Source organism: Triticum urartu, chromosome 1A (genome assembly GCF_056163025.1).
Source record: "Triticum urartu cultivar PI428250 chromosome 1A, HENAU_Tu73, whole genome shotgun sequence".
Classification (NCBI taxonomy): Eukaryota; Viridiplantae; Streptophyta; class Magnoliopsida; order Poales; family Poaceae; genus Triticum; species Triticum urartu.
Window position 1 is genome coordinate 30975001 of NC_141873.1, and position 12707 is coordinate 30987707.

Consider the following 12707-nt stretch of genomic DNA (forward strand, 5'->3'; position numbering starts at 1 on the left):
GGCTAGCTACTTGATTGATGTTACAATGTATGCTACTGGCCGATTGTGTGTGCTTGCAAATGAGGGGCCTTATTTATCTGGTGGAGGAAGCTGCAAGCCGGTTGGTGCGGCGATGAAACTCTACCATGCATTTTAGTTTGTTTATTTTTCCTTTAAAAAATGTAAATCTGATCGAGATATTGTATTCTTTTTTTTGAGGGGAATCGAGATATTGTATTCTATGGAGCGGCCAGGCTTGCGTAGTGCTGATAATTTGGAGGATCATAGCGAATCGATTAATTTCTGGCCCCACGTGGGTGCGTCCTCACATCCATGCATGCTGAATCATGCTCCGGTACTCGCACCCATGCAAACTTCATCGACATCAGGCCCAGGTGTGCAGTGTCGCAATGCTATTATGTGCTATCATATGCATAAAAAATACGAATCTGATCGAGATCTTGTAATCTGTGCTGATAATTTAGAGGATCTTACCGGATCCACTTATTCTTCGTCCCACGTGTGTTGTGTTCGATCAGATCCATGCATACCTCCCAAGCCCATTCGACCCAGGGAATACACAGCTATACAATGCAAATGACCAGCATAATATTTTTTTTTCAAAAAGGAGGTTAAAACCCCCGGCCTCTGCATCATTTGATGCATACCGCCATCTTTTTTTATTATTCAACACATGTCTAACAAGAACATACATCAAGCCATCCGAAGCCACCACTCACACCTACAAAACTCGATAATATGGAGTGCTCTCACTTCCCTTGTCTAAAACCGGTGTCGTCGCCGATCCATTCATATAACGTATCGGAACCCACAGTCGGTGCAACAGACCTAAAGCGTACATCACATGCACACGTTTTAAACGCCGCAATCATCATCGAACCGCGGACCCATCTTCTGGAGAAAGATTTGCACCATCCTTGCCAGTCGGTCCATCTGTCGACCCCATGGTTTTGGGTACCGCCCGAGAAAAACGGATACCGGGCGGTACCGCGTTTCTCGGCGCCCCACGAAAAATACTTATCCCGAGCAAAAAATACCAATTTTTTTGAATAATTTGAATTTGAACGCTCAAGTTCTAATACATTACCTTTGTTTCTCAATTTAGACAGTGCCCTTACACTGGTGTAGTGGTACCCATCAGTTATGCGCCTCGAGAGGTAGCTGGTTCGAGTCAGCCTTCCGCGCTCCATCTTTTGTTCTTTTTGTTATTTCTCAGAATATAGGCAGTAAAAAACGTGAAAAAATGACGGCGAAAAGAATCGAACTCGCGACCTAAACAGAACTCGCGCATGCAATTTAGGTACCACTGAGCTACTACCCCTTTTGTGAATGGCATCAGTTCAAGATGTTATTATATCTAATTTTAAATTGTTTGAATTCAAAATTCAATTGTAAATTTCTTCCGAAATTTGTTCGGTATTTCTCGATAACCGTGGTTACCGGGAATATCGCCCATCCAGGAGAAAATTTGCCTATTTGGCGTCCAGTCGGTCCATCCGTCCTGATCCGCCCTCCCACGAAGCCGCCAGAGCAGCGCCGAACCGCCGGGAAAGACGAAGATCAAAGGGAGATCTCACGCCGCCGATCCCTCCAGACCGTGGGGCTGCAGCCTAGATCCCCGCCGTCGCCATGACCGGCGGTGCCCGGGTTTAGCCGGCGCACATCTCCAGGGACGACGAGGTGGAGGAGAGAGAGGGGGGGGGGGGGGGGGGTAAATGACCAGCATGTCTACAAATTTTGTTGTACCCAAGAACTGGTTAATTTCGAGAATGTTTTGAGTAAGGTCATCTTAATTTGAAGATTCTTTACAAACTTTCTAGGCTGGTCTATTCATCATGATACACTTTCTCATTTCTTTGCTTCCCAATATTCGAGCAGCCTATGGGCATCTCCAAGAGACAAAAAAAGAAAGGACCCAGAAGGCCGTCACAGAAGATTGCACATTCAATGCAACTCGCAAAGTCAACTTGGAGACTCGACATATCATAAAGGTGAATCAGCTCAAGGCGTGTCTCCATTCTCCTGGCGGCAATCGCATGAATGGGGTGGGGATGAGATTCCTCCTCGGGATCCCTTGGTTCCTAACTTTGGCTTCCTGACTAGGCCCAGCTATGCAGACTTCTTCGCTCGGGTGACTCCGACAAGCTTGGTGATGATGCTCTCGATGACCACAACAACAAGTGATTTCCTTTGATTTCGTGTAGTTCCCTTCAACCTTTTTGGTACTTTATGCCAAAGGGGGAGAAGTGGTATCTTCGGGTGCCTCACCGGTATTCGTATTGGTAAAGTCACGGGAGAATATCATACGGAAACCAATATTCAATAAAAACTTGGTGGAAACCATATTTTAAAGTTTTAAAAAAATCTGAAAAAATACGGGATGTTAAGAGGGTGATGTTTTATTGCCACGCAAAATTTCAAGTTGAAACACATTACGAGATGTGAGCTATAAAAAAGACAAATTGAGCCCTGAATAGTGACATTACTGTTTGGCACTATTCAATGCTGATTTTGTCTTTTTCATAACTCACATCTCGTAATGTGTTTCAACTTAAATTTTTTTGTGGCAATAAAACATGATCCTCTTAACACCCCGTATTTTTTTTTCAGATTTTTTTGAAACTTCGAAATATCCTCTTCTCGTGGTTTTCACCGGTTTCCATCAAATGTTGGTTTCCGTATGATATTCTCCCGTAAAGTCACATGGCTTTTTTGGTTCTTCCTTGGTTGGTTCTTTGTGGCATGTGAACCTGATTTTTTTCTTATTGTAAGGTGTATGAGACTACGTGTTATGCATGCTGCCTTACATGGATGTGGTTGTGAGACATATTATTAATTATATGTGATGCGAGGCTATTTCATGCGATGGTTCATAAATTTTCATTACAAGTATAGCTCTCAACCAAACCATGATACCTAATGCATTTGTGATGGCTATCATAACTATAAAAATAGTTCAAATGCATGCATTATGTGGTTATATGATCTATAGGGGGAGTAAATTCTCTCAAGTATCACTGTAAATATGTGCATCTTGTTTTACGTCAAGATCCATTGTGCACACATTAAGGTGGAGCCCGTCTAAATCATGTAACCATTTGCTCTCCTAGGCTTAAAAGTGCAATCATGCTCTTAATCATATTTTGATGTTGATGACAATATAGATATAGGGAACTAATTTTGTTTGCTAAGTATATACACAAATTTTAGTCCCCGTGAAAATTATATGTGTGGATCATCAAGCCACCAAAATGGTTATCACTCAAGATTGGTGCAATGACGACAAGAACCATTGCTTTTTCTGTTATGTCTTCAGTTATATGGATCCCGCACTTTTAAGAGGGGATCAAAAGGGCTTCAGGATATTTTTATCAGTAGATCTTCTATACACCATTCCTCTCGAATGATACACAAAAAGTTTACCAAGTCCCACATTTACCATAGCAAAATCCCCCCTCCCCACCCACACACACGTGCGCGCGCGTGCACACACACACACTGAATGGTCGATTGTCTGGGCTGCTAGCCGGAAGACTGGGTAATGTTGGAAATGACTCTAGTAGGTTTATCTCTAGCTGGACAAAGTGGTCGGACAAGTTGGCCAGGGAGTGTTTTTCGTCTAGGCATAGCCAGCCGGCCGAGCTGCAAGTCAGACGTCCATTGGTACAAATAGCAAATTCGTCCGGGCATAGCCAGTTGTCCAGTTAACTAACCGGATGACCGGCGAATGCCATGCCTCGCTCTTTGTTTCCTACTACTCTCTTGTGCAGACACTAAATGTCTTTGTGCCAATGTAAATACACCTTAAATGTCTTGAGTGACATGGGCATGAGTGCACAAAATCCTGAGATATTTAAAGGGCACTCCAGGTAAAGAGTTGGGGTTTGCAAAGAGTAGACATCTTGAGGTGAATGACTATACTGACCCTGATTGGGCCAATTTCAAGATGGCGTAAGATCAACTTCAAGCTATTGTGTGCCTGTGAGAGGAAATTTGATGCCATGAAGAAGCAAGAAAACAGATAGTTGTGTCTAGATCAACAACAGAAGCTATGTATAGAGCATTGTCTCAAGGGTTGAGTGAGATGCCCTGGGTGAAGAACCTACTAAGAGTTGAAACTTCTGAGGAAGGGAACCTTGAGAGTGTGGTATGACAATTAGTCATTCATAAGCATTGCCCATAACTCAGTTTAACATGATAGGACAAAACATGTGAATATAGATCACTTCTTCATTAAGGAGAAACTCAATGCTAAGATCACCAACCTTACTCATGTCAGCTCTAGGCATCAGATTGCTTGACGAAGGGAATGGGAACAAAGGACTGCCACTTGCATGTGAAAGATGGATATCTACCAACCCATTGGAGTTTTGAACCGATGTAGGCCTGGCCCATCTCCACTTAGCCCAGCACATGTGACTCACGTACATAGATGAGGAGGTGTTGGTCCCTGTCTGCACGGGGCACCAACACGCGCGCGCGCGCGACACAACCTGGTACGCCTCTGTCTGTCTCTCTCTTTGTCTCTCTCTCTGTCTCTCTCACCCTCTCTCTCTCTCTCTCTCGTTCTACACATAACATTGTCAGCAAACAAATATGCTCAAGTCATATCACAAGCAAAGGTAGAGATGCAATGGGCCTAAGGTGCATGCAGATCAGTTTGGTCAACCACTATTACCTTGCTAATTAATATTATGAGCTCCCATTTAGCATTAGTAATCTGTACAGTCAGCAGGGTTGCAGATTTGAAGTCCCTCCCATTTCGCCCATTATATCTGTTTACTGGAGCAAGGAAATCTTCAGGGGTTTACTCTGCACAGCTTCAGTGATTCAGGAATTTATGTTGCTTAAAAACCTGGTAGCAATTGATATTCAGTTTTGCAGGTGGCGGTGTCTTTTCTTCAGATTCCAAACGGAACCGACAATCTCTTCTACATATCTGTGTTCGATGTGTATGACCAATACTCCTTGATTTTTGAGTCATTCTTTTTCCTGCTATTTAATATTACTGTGTTTTATCATTATACTCAATTTGATAATTTTAGTTAGTCATAACAAATATTATAGGCATTTTTTTCTTTTTTACTATTTATTTTTTCATTTCTACTTAGAACTAAATACTTATAGTTTTTTAGTGATTTTTTTTCTTTTAGGTCACAAAAATTATAAACTTTCTGTTAGTGCCATTAGTTCTCAAATTTGAAAACACTTTTTTAGTTTTTTTTGCTTTTAGTGCCTATTTTTTTCCAGTTTTTTTGTTTTGTTTTCTGCATTTTTTTGTTTTTTGCTTTATTTTTTAATTCTTTTTGCTTTTAGTTTTAGAAAAATTATAAACTTTCTGTTACTGCCATTAGTTTTCAAATTTGAAAACACTTTTTTAATTTTTTAGTTTTCTTTGTTGCTTTATTTATTTTATTTTGTTTCTACTTACAACAAAATACTTATTGTTGCTATTTTAATTTGTTTTCCAGTTTTTTTGTTTTGTTTTCTGTATTATTTATTTTATTTTGTTTTTTGCTTTATTTTTTAGTTCTTTTTGCTTTTAGGTCAGCAAAATTATAAACTTTCTGTTAGTGCCATTAGTTTTAGAAAAATTATAAACTTTCTTTTAGTGCCATTAGTTTTCAAATTTGAATAGTTAAAATCTGAATTCTTTGAAATTTGTGTGAATCACAAGTTTGTGATTAATTTTATTAAAAAAAATGAACATAGATGCACCTATAGAGAAAATTCGACCTAAATTCATAGTTTTCAAATGAACTCTGAAAAAGTTGGCATAGCATACTCGTGTGTTACAAAGTTGGCATGGTATCATCATAATAGTTGCGGGAGAAAGTCTTCACTTTTTCTTCGCTTGTGTCATTTGCTTATTACGCCATAACCATGGATAATCTTCATCGTTTATCAGGATGCTTGGGTCAACCTTGACATTGAAGGGAGGAATTTCATGAAACTTTTCATAATCTTCAGACATGTCTGTCTTGCCCTCCACTCCCAGGATGTCCCCTTTTCCTAAAAGAACTATGTGGCACTTTGGCTCATCGTATGATGTATTCGCTTCCTTATCTTTTCTTTTTCTCGGTTTGGTAGACATGTCCTTCACATAGATAACCTGTGCCACATCATTGGCTAGGACGAACGGTTCGTCAGTGTACCCAAGATTTTTCAGATCCACTGTTGTCATTCCGTACTGTGGGTCTACTTGTACCCCGCCTCCTGACAGATTGATCCATTTGCACTTAAACAAAGGGACCTTAAAATCATGTCCGTAGTCAAGTTCCCATATGTCCACTATGTAACCATAATATGTGTCGTTTCCGCTCTCGGTTGCTGCATCAAAGCGAACACCGCTATTTTGGTTGGTGCTCTTTTGATCTTGGGAGATCGTGTAAAATGTATTCCCATTTATCTCGTATCCTTTGTAAGTCAATACAGTCAAAGATGGTCCCCTGGACAACAAGTACAGCTCTTCACAAACAGTGTTGTCATCTCTGAGACGTGTTTCCAACCAACTGCTGAAAGTCCTGATGTGTTCACATGTAATCCAGTCGTCGCACTGCTCCGGGTGTTTGGAGCGCAGACTGTTCTTGTGTTCATCGACATACGGGGTCACCAAGATAGAGTTCTGTAGAACTGTGTAGTGTGCTTGAGACCAAGAATATCCGTCCCTGCATATTATTGAGTCACTTCCAAGAGTGCCTTTTCCAGTCAGTCTCCCCTCATACCGCGATTTAGGGAGACCTATCTTCTTAAGGCCAGGAATGAAGTCAACACAAAACCCGATAACATCCTCTATTTGATGGCCCATGGAGATGCTTCCTTCTGGCCTAGCGCGGTTACGGACATATTTCTTTAGGACTCCCATGAACCTCTCAAAGGGGAACATATTGTGTAGAAATACGGGCCCCAGAATGACAATCTCGTAGACTAGATAAACTAGGACGTGCGTCATGATATTGAAGAAGGATGGTGGGAACACCAGCTCAAAACTGACAAGACATTGCGCCACATCACTCCTTAGCCTTGGTACGATTTCTGGATCGATCACCTTCTGAGAGATTGCATTGAGGAATGCACATAGCTTCACAATGGCTAATCAGATGTTTTCCGGTAGAAGCCCCCTCAATGCAACCGGAAGCAGTTGCGTCATAATCACGTGGCAGTCATGAGACTTTAGGTTCTGAAACTTTTTCTCTGACATATTTATTATTCCCTTTATATTCGACGAGAAGCCAGTCGTGACCTTCATACTGAGCAGGCATTCAAAGAAGATTTCTTTCTCTTCTTTCGTAAGAGCGTAGCTGGCAGGACCTTTATACTGCTTCGGAGGCATGCCGTCTTTTTCGTGCAAACGTTGTAGGTCCTCCCGTGCCTCAGGTGTATCTTTTGTCTTCCCATACACGCCCAAGAAGCCTAGCAGGTTCACGCAAAGGTTCTTCATCACGTGCATCACGTCGATTGAAGAGCGGACCTCTAGGTCTTTCAAGTAGGGTAGGTCCCAAAATATAGATTTCTTCTTCCACATGGGTGCGTGTGCCTCAGCGTCATTCGGAACAGCTAGTCCACTGGGACCCTTTCCAAAGATTACGTGTAAATCATTGACCATAGCAAGTACGCGATCACCGGTACGCATGGCGGGCTTCTTCCGGTGATTTGCCTCGCCTTTGAAATGCCTGCCTTTCTTTCGACATTGATGGTTGGTCGGAAGAAATCGATGATGGCCCAAGTACACATTCTTCCTGCATTTGTCCAGGTATATACTTTCAGTGTCATCTAAATAGTGCGTGCATGTGTGGTATCCTTTGTTTGTCTATCCTGAAAGGTTACTGAGAGCGAGCCAATCATTGATGGTCACGAACAGCAACGCCTTTAGGTTAAATTCCTCCTGTCTGTGCTCATCCTATGTACGTACACCGTTTCCATTCCACAGCTGTAAAAGTTCTTCAACTAATGGCCTTAGGTACACATCAATGTCGTTGCCGGGTTGCTTGGGGCCTTGGATGAGAACTGGCATCATAATGAACTTCCGCTTCATGCACATCCAAGGAGGAAGGTTATACATAGATAGAGTCACGGGCCAGGTGTTGTGATTGCTGCTCTGCTCCCTGAAAGGATTAATGCCATCCGTGCTTAAAGCAAACCATACGTTTCTTGGGTCCTTTGCAAACTCATCCCAGTACTTTCTCTCGATTTTTCTCCACTGCGACCTGTCAGCGGGTGTTCTCAACTTCCCGTCTTTCTTCCGGTCCTCACTGTGCCATCGCATCAACTTGGCATGCTCTTCGTTTCTGAACAGACGTTTCAACCGTGGTATTATAGGAGCATACCACATCGCCTTCGCAGGACCCCTCTTCCTGGGGGGGTTCGCCGTCAACATCACCAGGGTCATCTCGTCTAATCTTATACCGCAATGCACCGCACACCGGGCATGCGTTCATATCCTTGTATGCACCATGGTAGAGGATGCAGTCATTAGGGCATGCATGTATCTTCTCCACCTCCAATCCTAGAGGGCATACGACCTTCTTTGCTGCGTATGTACTGTCGGGCAATTCGTTATCCTTTGGAAGCTTCTTCTTCAATATTTTCAGTAGCTTCTCAAATCCTTTGTCAGCCACAGCATTCTCTGCCTTCCACTGCAGCAATTCCAGTATGGTACCGAGCTTTGTGTTGCCATCTTCGCAATTGGGGTACAACCCTTTTTTGTGATCCTCTAACATGCGATCGAACTTCAGCTTCTCCTTTTGACTTTCGCATTGCGTCCTTGCATCGACAATGACCTGGCGGAGATCATCATCATCGGGCACATCATCTGGTTCCTCTTGATCTTCAGCAGCTTCACCCGTTGCAGCATCATTGGGCACATCGTCTGGTTCCTCTTGATCTTCACCAGCTCCCCCCGTTGCAGCATCACCGTATTCAGGGGGCACATAGTTTTCATCGTACTCTTCTTCTTTGCCGTCTTCCATCATAACCCCTATTTCTCCGTGCCTCGTCCAAACATTATAGTGTGGCATGAAACCCTTGTAAAGCAGGTGGGAGTGAAGGATTTTCCGGTTAGAGTAAGACCTCGTATTCCCACATTCAGTGCATGGACAACACATAAAACCATTCTGCTTATTTGCCTCAGCCGCATCGAGAAACTCATGCACGCCCTTAATGTACTCGGAGGTGTGTCTGTCACCGTACATCCATTGCCGGTTCATCTGCGTGCATTATATATAATTAAGTGTCCAAATTAATAGAAGTTCATCATCACATTAAAACCAAAGTACATACATAGTTCTCATCTAACAACATATAGCTCTCCAGAGCATCTAATTAATTAAACCATACATTGAAACTATGTAAAACATTTCAATGCGAAAACAAATGTGATCATAATCACAACCAAGGTAACAATTGATCCAACGGCATAGTGATACCAAGCCTCAGTATGAATGGCATATTTTCTAATCTTTCTAATCTTCAAGCGCATTGCATCCATCTTGATCTTGTGATCATCGACGACATCCGCAACATGCAACTCCAATATCATCTTATCCTCCTCAATTTTTTTTATTTTTTCCTTCAAAAAATTGTTTTCTTCTTCAACTAAATTTAACCTCTCGACAATAGGGCCAGTTGGAATTTCCGATTCACATACATCCTACATAAATAAAATCTATGTCACGTTGGTCGGCATAATTTTCATAAACAATAAATGAACCAATAGTTATAAAGATAATATATATACCACATCCGAATCATAGACAGGACGAGGGCCGACGGGGGCGGATACCAAAACCATCGCACTATATAAGATGCAATAATAAAAGTAAGAAAATAATACAAGTATCTATGTAAACATAAAAGTAAGAATATTTTTTCCTTTCAGAAAGAAGATAAGAACAAGAGGCTCACCACGGTGGTGCCGGCGATGAGCTCGGCGCGGGTGATCGACGGCGGTGAAGACGGGGACGGGGCGTGACGGACCGCTAAATCTAGACAAATATTGAGGAAAATGGAGCTTGGAGGTCGAGCTTGGAGAGGAGAAAGCTTATGTAGTGTGGCTCAGGCATTCCATCGAACACCTTGTGTGCATAGGAGGTGAGCTAGAGCACCACCAAGCCCTCTCCCCCTCGGCCAGAAAAAAACAGAGCAGTGTGCTCTGCTCTTACGCGAGGGGGTATATATTGGCACCTCATTGGTCCCGGTTGGTGGCATGAACCGGGACTAAAGGGGAGCCTTTGGTTCCGGTTCAAGCCACCAACCAGGACCAATGGTGGTGGGCCAGGAGCGAGGCCCATTGGTCCCAGTTCGTCCCACCAACCGGGACCAAAAGGTCCAGACGAACCGGGACCAATGGCCCACGTGGCCCGGCCGCCCCCCTAGGCTCACGAACCGGGTCCAATGCCCCCATTGGTCCCGGTTCTGGACTGAACCGAGACTAATGGGCTGACCCGGCCTGGACCTTTGGCCCCTTTTCTACTAGTGTGACCAGCTCGCGAAAGAGAGATCCTTCAGTTTCCATGAGCTTTGTATGTCTGTCATACTCCACTACTCTCCCTGGAAATGCTCATTAGTATGGGAAAGCCACCATGCATTTGGTTTCAAGTATAATTCATAAATTCCATATTAACGGTTGCTGGTCAATAAGATGATGGGTTGATAACTACAAAACAATCAATATATTTTTCATAAGTTGTCGGAAGGTAAACGTATCGTCGCCAATTGCAAGTACCATATCACAGTCCATAACAGTTGGTATACGGTGTGCAATTGTAATAACAGTGCAATGTTTGAATTCCGTCCGGATCGTTTTCTGAAGGACAACATCTATGGCATTGTCTATAGAGGCTGTGGCCTCATCAAGAACTAAGATACAACATCTTCTCAAAAGTGCACATCCCAGAGAGAAGAGTTGCCTTTGTCCCATGCTCCAGTTTGATCCGCCTTCCACAACTAGTATGACAAGTTCTTGATCAGTACTACGAACAATATAATTCCCAACATCGTGGTAGCAAAAGGATATAGCTAATGTGCTTAGGGGCACCAACAGTTTGACATATTTAGTGGCACATGTATTTTCCCATTTATTTTGAATTCCCGAAATGACTAGAACAGAGTTTTCCGTTTTCCCAATTTATTAGTTTCTGAAAATGAACTCCAGAAACAAGTATAGATGAAGTGAAGGTTCCTACCATGTGAATCCAATCCCTGCTCCTTCTCCTGGACAACTTCAAGCAGTTGACATTTGTCAAGAACCTGCAGCACAAATGCACAATAACAAATGGAGGAACCACTTTAGTGATTCCTTTTGAAATGTACATATGCCATAAATTGAGAAAGAGGGGCCTTAAGCCTATCAAAGTTGGTGGGAGGTGTCAACTTACTCTCCTACCAGAACGTCATCCATGTTCAACTTGTTCTTAACTCGAATTAGGGTGCCTATTTCTTCTATCAATGAAAAGTTGTCTAGTTCATCCTAGGCAATCTAGTTCTTTTTTTAATGAAAAAGGCAACTTGTCATTTGAGATCCCTAATTCAGTTTATTCGCCCCATTTTGATGACGTGCTGAACTTTCTGAAATAGTTGGTATATTTTCATATTAACTGAGCTGAATTGCCATGGTACTGAAGAGGATTGCCTCATGATTAAACAATACACCAGGTTCTTTTGCTGTAACACCTTTTCGTCGTAATATTATTTGGTGATCTGATCACTAGGTAAGACAAGAAAGAGTAACATAGGTAGCTGTGCACATTTTACCTCCCATATTTGTTGATCTGCGAATTGCCCGAGAGGATCCAGGTTGTATCTTACTGTACCCTGAAAAAGTGTTGGATCTTGTGGAATAATACCCAAACGTAAACACAGGTCATGTAAGCCTATCGTATTGATGTCCACAGAGTCTATAATTATTCTCCCTTCAGCAGATTCAACAAGTCAAAACAGTGCACCAATTAACGTTGTCTTGCCACTTCCGGTTCGACCAACTATTCCAATTTTATCTCCACCTTTAAACTTGCAAGTGATTCCATGTAGTACAAGGGGAGCATCTTTCCTATACCTAATCTGTCGAAATAAAATCAATCACATACATTTGTTTAAGTGTTAATAAAAAGTTACCTTATAAAGTGTACATGTAAATATTTATATTTGATTACCTTCAAATTCCTAAGCTCCACATTGCCATCTTTGGGCCAATATGGTGCGGGTCGATTTTCTTCAAGAACTTCTGCTGCTTCACTTTGTATCTCCATGTACTGGTTCACTCGTTCCACCGAGATTATTTGATTTGCAAGGTTGCATTGGTTTTGAGTAGAGAAAACAAATGACACATTTAGGGAAAGACCATAGGACAATGCCATTCCCACAAAACTTGTGTAAGTATGAAAACAAGGGATTTATTATATTGTTTGTAATGTTAATTTATTCATGTACTGAGTAGTATCAAATACATATAGTTATTTGACTCTAGCACATACATTTCATAAAAGATAAAAATCTATCCATAAAATCATCAGGATAAGTGGTAGATTGAGAAAATGTACGTTGTTTCATATTCATCAGATAATCCTGCCTAGCAGAACGCGTCGGATATATTTTTCTTGCGAAAATAATCATTACTACCTCAGTTCGAAAATACAAGACATCCTGGCAAGTGTTCAGTCAAGCTTTTCTAATTTGACTACTACTATTAAAATGTATTTGCACTGGTAAGG

The 12707-nt window shown here is 42.0% G+C and overlaps 1 pseudogene; it reads right to left on the reverse strand.

Annotated features, from left to right (window-relative positions):
- Positions 1 to 4931: 4931 nt before the first annotated feature.
- Positions 4932 to 12707, reverse strand: part of LOC125532630 (ABC transporter C family member 10-like) — an 84364-nt pseudogene continuing 76588 nt past the window's right edge.